Source organism: Cyprinus carpio, chromosome B21 (genome assembly GCF_018340385.1).
Source record: "Cyprinus carpio isolate SPL01 chromosome B21, ASM1834038v1, whole genome shotgun sequence".
Classification (NCBI taxonomy): domain Eukaryota; kingdom Metazoa; phylum Chordata; class Actinopteri; order Cypriniformes; family Cyprinidae; genus Cyprinus; species Cyprinus carpio.
Window position 1 is genome coordinate 2296354 of NC_056617.1, and position 13513 is coordinate 2309866.

Consider the following 13513-nt stretch of genomic DNA (forward strand, 5'->3'; position numbering starts at 1 on the left):
CAATAAATGCATCACTCAGTCGTGTAAGCCAGATCAATTTTGCTCAGGAATATTTCAAAATGACCAAAACAACATTTTAGATGCTGTGAACGAGATCGGTCCGCTGCTAGTCAAGTTATCCCGTCCCATCGTGCGGTCACATGAGATTTTTTGACGAGCATGGTGGAGTTTATTCAGTAAATGTGTTAAAAATTTTACCCAACAGATAAAAACACAAACCTACTTGTGCACATTTTAAGAATGTATGTGCATCTTGGCATTTCCATCCAAAAAATTTTATGCAATATTCCATAATGCGCATAAAAAACAAATAGATGATGGAAACAGCTATTGTAGATCTCACCCTAGTCGCTATGTATAAGTGTCAACAAAAAACATTAAAATACACACATATATATATATTGTTTTATTTATTGAACAAAATGTTTTCTTTGTCTTCAGTAAGTCGTTTTGTATAAGTGTCTTCAAAAGTGATGAACATCAAATTGTTTATTATTTTGTGTTAACAAAATGAATACTGCAATACTAAAATAATTACAACTTTAAATATTGTTCATTAAAACCATTGTAAGTTTATATAGAGAGAGAGCTTTAATTTGGACTTATAACTTATACTTAAAATTAAATATTATATAGTAACTATACATAACTACACACATAACTGATATCAGTAGGTTTTTGATGGCAGTGGTGGAAAATGTTCGTTACAGAGTAAAACCACAATAGTTATATAAAATATAAATAAAAATGTAAAATATATAGTATATATTTTTGTGAAAACTACAGTTATCATGGTAGTTTCTTGCAGTTCAGCAGAGCTATTTTAGTATCATTGAGATACTATTATAATTTTATTAATATTTTGAATTAGCTTTTATTTTTATATTTGAATTTTTTTTTATGTTTGCATAGTATTGATACTGGATACAACAGTAAAATAACTTGAAAGACTTCAATTATTAATTAAAAAACAAGTTATTATAAACTATATTGATACTATTTAAATATTGTTATTTATTTATGATCTATTTATTTATTTATTTACTTACATTTTATGCATGTATGTGTGTATGTATTGTGAAGGTGGAAAATATGATGTTACCAAAAAAAATTAACAAAATCCTACAGCATTTTTATGGAAACTACAGTTATGATATTTCCTGTAGATCAACAGAGTTGCCAGTGTGTTATTTTAGTATCATTAAGATGCCATTCTAGTTTTTATTAATATTTGTAATTATTTTTAATTTTCCTATAATGCTTTAGAATGGTTTTAATGCAACAAAATTCACACTGGACAAAAACATCTTCCAAATGCATTAAAAAACAAACAGATAATAATAATAAAAATATTAATAATGTATCATTTATGTCATACCAATGTACTATCTATTATTATATAACAGATAGTTCCGTTCATTCATACTGACTGACCCACCCACGAACGAAGCTGTAAAAAACAACACAAAAAACACCTTTGTTTACTTCTGTGTTTCTCAAGAAAAACACTTTGTTGGAACCACAACAGTTTCTGAGGAACTACATTGTTTGGCGGAAGGATACTGTTTTTATTATTATCATTACACTTTATTTGCTCTGTTTTATTCTGTGAAACCTTACTGCGTATATGGAATAACCGTTTTATAAAAGCAATAACCCTGTGAAGCTGTGGTTTACAGTGAATTTACTCCGCTTCTGTGTTTCGTACCTAACAACGCCCCTTAGCTGTTATAAATTCACTGCTTCTTGGGGCTCACTGCTTAAACTGCAGTCAGGCCTTTCCTTTGGCAGTATAAGTGTGCATTCACACACAGTGAGACAGACAGATACAGACAGAGCATGTGTCTTCGGCCCAGTCTGCAGATGTGGGGACAGCAGATGCAGCAAATTCAGTGTCTGTCTACAGCTGTAGAGCCTCGCCCTGCGGGACCCGTCTGCACACACACACACACACACACACACGGTACCTGGTGCTGTCTGTGCTCACACACCGGTTCTGCCGTCTGGTGGGCCACAGGTGAAAGAGAGACGAGTGTTTGGAGCAGCGGCTCGTTTCGTTGTGCCCCAACATTCACCTCCTTCATGAATCTTTCATCCGTTCGTCTTCTTCAGGAGGCCGATGCAGGAGCTGCAAGACAAAGAGAGGAAAGCGGCGGATTACAGAAGAGAAAACGATGTTTGGTGTGAAGGAGAAGATGATTCGCAGAACGTGCTCCACTTTTACAGCACAACAGATGGTGGAGCTCTCGGAAGGCCAGAGGTTGAACGGCACAGATCTGACAAACATTCACATGCACACCAACACAGACAAAGACAGAGCTTTTCATTTATTCATTCGCTTTTTATGTTATATCTGGAGACGTCCTCGTTTGAGAAAGAAAAAAGGAATCTTTAAATTCTGAAAATGCTTTCGGGTTTGTAGTCATTATAATTAGCGTTATATAAAACACCACAAGTCTGTCGTATATCATCTTTCAGACAGTAAACATGCATGTGTGCTTATACCAGAACATAAATACATGTTTATGGATGGAAGCTTTTCAGTATTTGGTAGCTGTATTCAGAAATAAATACAACACTAGTTCTGAAAGAAGTATGAACCACGGTTATTACCATTAATTAAAATCATTCAAAATAAATAAACATTTTCATTGCTTGAAATAAACATTAACTAAAATAACTGTATTTTTATTCTTATTTTTTGTTAAAGTTTTGGTAATTTTTATTATTTTTTTATATGTCTATAGAGTCTATAATTATTTCCATTTAAGTTATTTTAGTACAAGTTAAACTAAATGAAAATGAGTAATGTTTCCATGATAAGTAGCTTAAATAAAAGTTTATATAATAATTTAAATTAAAAAAATATTTTCAAATAACAAAAGTTATTTTTAAAACATCAAACTAAATTAATCTAAATAAATAAAAAATTTAGATTATTAAATATTCAAATTAAATTTTATTAATCTAAGTTAAATAGATTTTTTTCTATTTATTACTTAAATTAATCTAAATACATTTTTTCTCAATTTTTTTTTAAATGGTTTCCTTGTAAATTAGTTGAAATAAAGTAGGTTTTTTTATTATCAAAACATTATTATTTTAATAAAAATACAACAAAATTAATTATTTTTAATATATTAAATAAATATTATTTTAGTATGTTTTTTCTTTAATTCAGTATTCATTAAATTAGTACAAGTTAAACTAAATGAAAATGAAAAAATCCTTGGCAACTACCTAAAATATATAAAATCTTAAATCTTAAAATATTAAATAAAATCAGTTTAAGTTTTAAATATTTTTATTTTATTTCAAACCAGTGTTATTTCAGTATCACTGAGACTCTTTAATAGTTTGCTGTTATTATTTTATATATTCACATTTCACATTAAAAAAAATTAAAAACTCATTAGTTGTTTTCTTTTCTTCATTTTCTGTTTTTAGATGCATACATTTTTTTTTTTAAATTCAAATTATGAAAATTAAATAAGCTCAATTAATTTAGTCTAATCACACCAGTGTCAGCGCTGAGGTTGCATTAATACTATTTTAGTATTGCACAATTTTATTTCAAATGAAAAAAAAAAAAAGTTTTAGTTTAATAACCCATTTTTGAATAGATAGATCTGATTATTTTTATTTAGCCTTGCAAAAAAAAAAAAAAAAAAAAAAGTGGTCAAGGGCCCAACAACCTAAAACCTAAAATAACATATTAGTAACGTTAACTAATTAACCGTATTAAACGGCCAAACCAGGCAGCCAGGCAGAACCAAATCCTCCCTGACCTGGAAAAGCTGAATACTGGAATCTCTCTCTCTCTCACACACACACACACACACACTCACACAAACAGCCTCAACAACATCCATCTGCTCCAGGAGAAACTGCTCTGGGGGAGAGAGAAGACTGAGGGGGGAAGAGAAGAAAAACAGTACACAGACAGTGTTTGTAGCTTTGGTTCTCTGGCACGGGTTTCTCTTGAATAAAGCGAGTTGGGTTTTATTGGTAAACGTGTCTGTGGTCAGTAAGGGCCCTGGAAGCATCGGTCAAAGCCCGTGGCCAGCAATCATCACATGCTCCGACCAGAGCTGCGCTGTCAACACAATTGGTATTTCCATGGCGATGAAATGCCCAGCAGCCAATGGGAGCGCGAGGTGTGGGATCCGCTCCGAGGCGGCACCAGAAGGCTCTAGAAGCTTTAGGAGGGATTCAGACCATTAATTGAATATTAATGCAACCTCAGCGCTGACACTGGTGTGATTAGACTAATTGATCAGCTCAATGTGCCAAGATGTCAGCCGCCCGCCCGCATCCCACAATCCTTCATTTCCAGGGCCTTTTCATATTTGCATGAGTTCCTCTCATCTCACAGATGCTTGTTTAAATATTTGTGCACCTGATGTTATTTAGAAATAATGAGATGACTATTACAGGAACACTGGTTCATGGTGAACTCTGCACCTCGGCTGTTCTCCACGTGAAGAGAAACAGATAATGATGACGGACCTTCACACTTTTGGGACAAATCTCATGAAAAAACAAAAAAAAAACAACAGAAGTCCAGGTCACATTTCACCCTCAAAAGCTGAGATTTATCTGCAAAATGGTTATAAAAACTGGGGGGAGGATTCACTTAAAGGAGTATTTCACCCAAAATATATAAATGTGCAAATTAAAAAGTTTTTTTTTTTTTTTCCAGAACAACAAAAAAATCAGGATGTTCCAAAATGGAAAAAAAAAAAAAAAAAAAAAAAAAACCAGAGGGAATAATAATATAATAAAATATAAATACAAAAAAAAAATCTGAATATATAGTAATATATTTAAAATAAATTAAAATAAATACATTTTATTTAGTTATATAAATCCATTTTAATAAATAATATATAATAATAATATATAATATACAGTTCATTTACACAATATAGAAGTGCTTTTTGTTTTTTATGCAATTTTGGCGCTCTCACCATGAAATAGCACTTCAAAAAAGTTACTTTTATCTACAAACACATCATATAAATATTCCTTTCGAATAAATAAATCAAGTATAATTATTTTAATATATAGCAGTTTAAACAATACACATTGTTTCAAAGTGGCTTTGATGAAAATAATGATGTTAACGTATATAATATCTTAATATATTCATGCCTTATAGCTGCATTTATCAGATTAGAGCCAGGCAATCTATAGTTTATATTTTGCGACAATATAAACAATTAAGCATTTGAGATTTGCTATATAATTTGCAACAACTAATAATTCCAAATCATCATAATCATTAAAATAATTATATTAGCTCAACTACAGTATTTAAGCACATTTCACCTAATATTCTCATTTCTTTAATGCTTCGGTTTGGATCTGAAAAAATACTGTTAATTTTTTTTTATTATTATTTTAGTTCAGCATAAGCTAAAGGAAGTACAATAAAAAAAAACATTATTAATAAACAATTATTATTAATAAACGTAATTTAAATCATTTTTGCCAAAACAGATTTTAAAATACTTTTTTTTATTAAATTGTTTTTTTCTGAAATGCATCATGAAATGCAAAAAAAAAAAAAAAAAAAAAATCTAAGATCCTTCAAAATGAAAAGTAAATAATTTCTCATGTCTTTCTTGTGGTTGCAGTGTGAACGGACAGGTTTGTGGACGTTCACTCACAAAAATGATGCAGTAAAGCATGAAATGCAGGACAGTTCGTTGTTTCATGCGGTCACGGAATAATCCGGCTAAAATAAGCTACGGCACGACGCATATGCATCAGTGTGAAGCTCATCGACTTCACGACAGGGATGAGGAGTGTGTCCTGATGAAGCTCACACACACACACACACACACAGAGCTCTGCTTAAAGAGAATTCTAGAAGACCTACAGGAAACAGACACCATTTGGCGTTTATGTAAATTTGCGAACAAAATGGCTGCCTGCCAATTCCTGTCAGTTTGAACAAAGCTGGCCTCGCTGGCAGCGAGCGAGCGTTAAGGTGGCGCAGCTCCACCGTGAGTCGCCGAGGAGGCCCGTCTACGCCATTCCTCCTTAAACGCGCCGGCTGAAGTCTAAATTGGGGATCCATGAAGTTGTGATCCATTGTGTTGTTCGGGCAGCAGCTCTAACGCCGCTCGCTGTCTGACGACCGCTGCTACAGGCCGCCGAGTTGTCATAGCAGCTGTTGAGACGGTGCCAAAATAGAGCCTCGTTAAGACCGGAGCTCTTCGTTATTCATGCTTTCCACTGAGTACCTTAATTAAGATTGTGACAGGAAGACATCAGCCTTAGTTCTGACAGCGTTTGGATGCCTCGCTGTGGAAATATCTGAGCTTTATTAGTCTGCGATCGACCCCCAACACTTAAATTAAACTAACAGACATGAATGATTCTTCAGGACACCCTAGCAACCACATAGCAACACCCTGGCAACCACCAATAACACCTTAGCAGCCTGCAAACAACTACTCAGCACACCTTAGAAACTGCATAGCAACACCCTGGGATACCACTAATAACACCATAAAAACCTGCAAACAACTATCCGGAAAACCTTAGAAACTGCCTAGCAACGCACTGGGAACCGCCTACAATTCTCTACAAACCTGTTAAAACTACTTAGAACACTTTAGAAACTGCATAGCAATGTCCTGGCAACCACAATTAGCACCCTAGAAACCTGCAAACAACTATTCTGAAGATCTTATATGCATAGCAACACCCTGGCAACCACCAATAAACCTGCAAACAACTACTCCAAACACCTTAGAAACGGTAAAACAATACCCTGGCAACCTGCTGGCAACTATTCTGAACCCCTTAAATGCGTAGCAGCTCCCTAGCAACCACAAAAAACACCCTAGTAAACCCAAAAAAACTACACTGAACACCTTATATGCATAGCAACACCCTGGCAACCATCAATAAACCTGCAAATAACTACTCCAAACACCTTAGAAACGGCAAAGCAATACCCTGGCAACCCGCTGCCAACTATTCTGAACCCCTTAAATGCATAGCAACTCCCTAGCAACCACAAAAAAACACCCTAGTAACCTGCAAACAACTATTCTGAACACCTTATATGCATAGCAACACCCTGGCAACCACCAATAAACCTGCAAACAACTACTCCAAACACCTTAGAAACGGCAAAGCAATACCCTGGCAACCTGCTGCCAACTATTCTGAACCCCTTAAATGCATAGCAACTCCCTAGCAACCACAAAAAACACCCTAGTAACCTGCAAACAACTATTCTGAACACCTTATATGCATAGCAACACCCTGGCAACCATCAATAAACCTGCAAATAACTACTCCAAACAAACTACAAAGCAACAAACCAATAAACCTCCCCAACCCGCTGCCAACTATTCTGAACCCCTTAAATGCATAGCAACTCCCTAGCAACCACAAAAAAACACCCTAGTAACCTGCAAACAACTATTCAGAAAGCCATAGAAACTGCACAGCAACACTCTGGCAACTGAAAAGAACACCCTAGAAACCTGCTACTAATTATTCTGAACACACTAAATGCATAGTAATGCCTTGGCATCCACCAATATCATCCTCCATTGAGTTATCAGAACACAGAAACTGCCTAGCAACATCCTGGCAACCAACCACAACTCTAGAAACCTGTAAAAAAAAAAAAAAATACTTACACCTTAGAACACGAAACTGTATAGCAACACCCTGGCAACCACTAATAATACCCTGTTAATAACATTCAGAGCATGTTAGAAACTGTATAGCAACACCCTGGCAACCACTAATAATACCCTGTTAATAACATTCAGAGCATGTTAGAAACTGCATAGCAACACCCTGGCAACCACCCACAACTCTCTAGAAGTCTGTTAAAAACTACTAACACCTTCAAAACTGCATAGCAACACCATATCAACCACTTATAACACCCTAGAAACATGTTAATAACATTCAGAACAAGTTAGAAACTGCATAGTAACACCATAGCAACCACTTATAACACCCTAGAAACCTGCTACACCTTAAAGTCTGCATAGCAAATCCCTGGCAACCAACACTAACTCCCTAGAAGCCTGCAAGCAACTATTTAGAACATGTTAGAAACTGCATAGCAACACCCTGGCAACCACCCACAACTCTCTAGAAACCTGCAAGCAACTATTTAGAACATGTTAGAAACTGCATAGCAACACCCTGGCAACCACCCACAACTCTCTAGAAACCTGCAAGCACACTATTTAGAACATGGATTAGCAACGGCAATAGCAACACCCTGGCAACCACCCACAACTCTCTAAAGCCTGCAAGCAAACTATTTAGACATGTTAGAAACTGCATAGCAAACACCCTGGCAACCACCCCACAACTCTCTAAGAAGCCTGCAAAGCAACTATTTAGAACATGTTAGAAACTGCATAGCAACCACCCTGGCAACCACCCACAACTCTCTAGAAGCCTTGCAAGCAACTATTTTAGAACATGTTAGAAACTGCAATAGCAACACCCTGGCAACCACCTCACCAACTCTCTAGAAGCCTGCAAGCAACTATTTAGAACATGTTAGAAACTGCATAGCAACAAACCCTGGCAACCAACCCACAACTCTCTCTAGAAACCTGCAAGCACTATTTAGAAGCATTGTTAGAAACTGCATAGCAACAACCCATGGCACCCACCCACAACTCTCTAGAAGCCTGCAAGCAACTATTTAGAAACATGTTAGAACTGCATAGCAAACACCTGGCAAACCACCCCACAACTCTCTAAAGCCTGCAAGCAACTATTTATAGAACATGTTAGAAAACTGCATAGCACACCCTGGCAACCACCCATGCAACTCTCTAGAAAGCCTGCAAGCAACTATTTAGAAACATGTTAGAAAAACTGCATAGCAACACCCACTGGCAACCACCCACACTCTCTAGAAACCTGCACGCAACTAATTTAGAACACATGTTAGAAACTGTATAGCAACACCCTGGCAACCACTAATCAACCTGCAAACAACTAGACGGCACACCTTATAAACATTACATTACATTTAGTCCATTAGCAGATGCTTTTAAATCCCAAAGCGACTTACAATGACGACAATGGAAGCATCAAAAACAACAAAAGAGCAATGATAAGCCCAGTGCTATGACAATCTCAAGTTAGCCTAATGCAGTACATGTAGATTATACAATAATAAAAACAAAAACAATAGAAAAAGAATAGAGCAAGCTAGTGTTTAGAGGCTTTTTTTAAATTGTATAATAACAACAAAACAAATAGATAGAAGAACTACAACAACCTGCAAGCACAACACTCTAGAAACCTGTTAAAAACTACTAACACCTTCCTAAACTTCATAGTGACTACTCAGCACACATTAGAAACAATTTACTGACCGCCTTCATCTACAAAGCTACAATTATAGGTCTGGTTTAATTCTGTCTGCGAAATGTTTTGATTTATCTTCCATTATAATAAATAAATCTTGTTTAATATGTAATGAAATGACAGTTAGACATTTAAAGCATGAGTAAAACCATCTGAAACCATTGTCTCTCTTTCTGCTGAAATGATCATCTCTACAAAAGAAAGGAGTTATAGTGGAAAAGCGGGGAATGAGGAACTCCACAAAGCTTTAATAAAGCCTGGGAACCTCCAGCCCAAACGTTCATTAACACCGTGCTGATGAACGACCAGCACCTGATAGTCAGAGATACTGAAAGCGCTCTATTAATTACTGTGATTATGGTGCGGTAAGAAAACAGCATTTGTGCTTTAAAATAGTCTCGAGTTTAAATAATGCACTCGACTGAGAGGCCAGTTCATCTTCAAGAAGATAAGTGTTTCGCTACTTTCCAACAAATAAAGAAAGTGATTCATTATCTGGAAGCAATAAATCATTGAAATCATTGTGCAGGCATGTTATAAATGACTGTAGATCAGCAGCAGTTATAATGCATTATAAGACTTACATATTCATGGTTATAGAAGCACTTAGAGCCATATGCATTATGAAGCATTTCAGAAACCATTAAAAATTGGTATTTATGATATTTTCATATGCTTATAATATATAACCCTGTAACCAAAAATAGGTACATACTTTATAATACTTATATGCATTTCAGAAAACAAATAAACAGGTATTTTTAATGTTATAATGTCATGCACTATATAAGCGTGTAGATAAAAATAGGAGCATGTAATAACAGTTATAATGCTTTATAATACTTTCATATGCATGCTTTTACTGATAGAGTATAATGCATTAGAATCCACTATGATAAAAAAAATGCTATTTGTTTTGTTATAATGCATTATACTATGTAAAGATGTAATCAAAACATGTTATAACAGTTATAATGTATTATAATACCTACATATTTATGGTTATCAAGCTATTGAGTATAATGCATTATAATGCATTTCATTAAACATTTTTTTTTATTTATGACATTATAATGCATTATACTATATAAATTTGTAGCTAAAAATAGGTGCATGTAATAATGCATTATAATACTTAACATATTCAGGGTAAAAGAGTAATAATGCATTTTGCTGAAAAAAAAAAAAAAAATGGGTATTTTATCATATGTTTCTGATGTATTATACGCATAAAGTTGTACAATCAAAAAGAAGTTATAACAGTTTATAATGCACTATAATCCTTACATATTCATGATTATAATGATTCAGCGCATTATACTATGGGTAAAGGTATAGTCAAAACCGTATGTGTAATAAGTTATAGTGCCTTAAAATCACTTAAATATCTATGGTTACAGAGCTTCAGAGTATAATGAAACAATGCATTTCATAAAAACAAATTACAAATGATATTTTTTGTATTATAATGATTATACTATATAAGGGTGTGAGCACCGGTGCATATAACCTTTTATAATGCATTTATAATACTAAATATTCAATTGTTTTAAAGAGTTATAAAGCATTTTATGAAATACTATGTGTAGCCAAAAATAGGTACCTTAAATGCACTAGATGCATTATAATTCACCTATAACTGAAACAGTAAATATGCTATTTATGTTATAATGCGTTATACTTATATAAAGGTGTATACCAAAAATAGTACATTATGTTTTATAAACTGTGTTTTACAATGATTTAAAGAAAACACAAAAGTGTATTATAGGGCAATAATAAAGAATTAATAAATAATACAATTTATAATATAAACGAAATACATACACACAAACCACAGACAAATACCAACCAACACACACACAAAAAAAAAAAACACAGTGTCACAGTGTGAAGATATTTAGCTGCAGCACTTGGGAGGAAACGAGTCCTCTCTGAAACGCTGGGAAAAACGAGGTAATTAGTAATTTTGGGAGTCTATTAATTTTGCAAAGTTTCCCAGCCACAGCACACAGAGCACAGAGACACTATTTGGCTTACCTTTGTCATTATGCAAAAATATATTATGCTATTATTTTGAATAATGCACTTAGAATATGCATATTTAGCATAAATCTCACAATGGACGTGTAGGAGTCAGCCTACGAGGGCACATGGGTGCCACCCAACCACAGCATGGCACGAGTCCCTGCGCGTAAGCACAGAGAGAAGAGAGAGAATGAGGAGAGAAACACGATGACGAATACCAGATGAGTCGAGAATATGCTCTCGGATCTGTAGTTACCAAGAGTAATGGTGAAAGAATTAAATTATAATGTTTGGTTATCCAACACACACACACAACAGTCCCAGTGGTGGTGGGTTTGTTCCTCTTACAGTCTCTGATTCTGGCAGACTGTAGTAGCATCACTCTGTCTGTAGCTGTCTACACATGAAGACAGACAGACAGATGCTTCATTCAATACTCAGTGTGCTTTAAGTGAAAAACAGAGACTCTATATAGCATGAGACAGAACACTGCTATTTATAATGAAGGGAAGAAGAAGGAACGCCCAAATATGGCAACTCTAAAGAGTAAGCCCCACCTTCCAAGAAAACTGGCCAATAACGCAGTCACCGCCATGCCTGTCGCTCCACACTGTGCATCGACTGGATCCCAATGTTATTTTAGTATTCTTGAAATACTTTTTGTAGTTTGCTAACTAGGATTTTATTTGACTTTCACTTTGGTAATTTTTATTATCATATACATATAATATTCATTCAGTTTCATTTTCAGGAATATATGGCCTCTCAGCCCATAGTTCCACAAGATCACAATGACATAGCAGATACTATTTTCTTCACTCCATGAAAGAGAGCAAGAGAGCGAGAGAGAGAGAGAGACATATACACAAGCCATCTCCATGCATGCTACTCTGATCACAAACATTTGACACACATCAATACAAGACACTCCACCAACAAGAACAAGATCACCTCAATGATTTCTGTATGCACATACAAAGAGCAATCACACAAGAAATGCTTCTCATCTTCTATCACAGAAATATCTGATGTTCTTACTTACACATAATTAATTATCTCGGTCCACTGGTGTATTACTGCATCTGCCCGTTTTTTCTATAGTAAATGATGACTTGACCCATCTAAAAATGAACCATGACCGTAAAAGGCGCAATGTAGCTCTTGTAATATCAAAGATTTGTACTGTGAATATGTTTAACTTATTTTTTATGTCAATATAGTTTCCTCATTTTGTTTAGTTTTAGTTATTTGTGTACTTTAAGTAGTAAGTTAAACTAAAGGCTGAGAATGAGCTGAAATATGTATATATTTTTAATATTTATATTTCAATAAAAACAAATATTTTATATCGGTATTTCAAGTATTAAAATTTTTTTAATCTATTTTTTTAATGGTTTTAGTTTTAATTGATAACCCTTGCTGGACGAAGCTGAAACACATTTGTTTTTTGCGCTTCTTAAAAACAAAGTCTATGATTTGTGTTATGTAACTGAAAATTTGAGTTTCTCGAGTAGATTTTGAAATTTTACTTTAAAGTATGAATGAAAACTTCTGCCCATGTTTGTTCCCAGTATGAACCATCTTGCCTTGAAAGATCACTTTTTCTGCAGGTGGATCCGTCTCGTTCCTCGCTGATGACCGTAAACATCTCTCTGCAAAATCAAAAACAGAAATGATAAACATTTACATTTCAATATAATAATTATAAAACCAAAGTTATCGATAAAATAAATAAATTATAAAAAACAAAAGTTATCATCGATAAATGTCAAGTTGTCTCCCAGTCGAAAGACATCCTATTTCAACCCGGTTGGTGTAGGTCATTGTGTGTCAAATCAACCCACAGGATGTTGCCCTAAAGAAGGGTGGCGTGCGTGCGGTGTAATAAGTTCGGAACGGAGCTGGGGACGCTAGACTATAAAACGCAGACAGAATGGCTGAGGGCTGTGATATTAGTAATCGGGAGGTAATCACAAAACCTCGAATCTCCCAAATAATCATAAGGCACAGAAGAAACAGACTATAGATTGATTCTCTGACTCTTTACTTTTAAAAACAAGGTCAAGGTGAGATCAGTGCGAACGATGACCTCGATCTGCAGAGAGGGAGG

The 13513-nt window shown here is 34.7% G+C and overlaps 1 long non-coding RNA gene across 5 annotated transcripts in view; it reads right to left on the bottom strand.

Annotated features, from left to right (window-relative positions):
* The window catches only part of LOC122141262, an 11648-nt gene extending 9521 nt beyond the window's left edge, over positions 1 to 2127 (bottom strand). For all 5 annotated transcript variants that reach the window (XR_006157642.1, XR_006157641.1, XR_006157640.1 and 2 more), the window contains exon 1: positions 1968 to 2127. This is a non-coding gene — a long non-coding RNA (uncharacterized LOC122141262). The remainder of the gene's footprint in view (positions 1 to 1967) is intronic.
* Positions 2128 to 13513: the final 11386 nt, after the last annotated feature.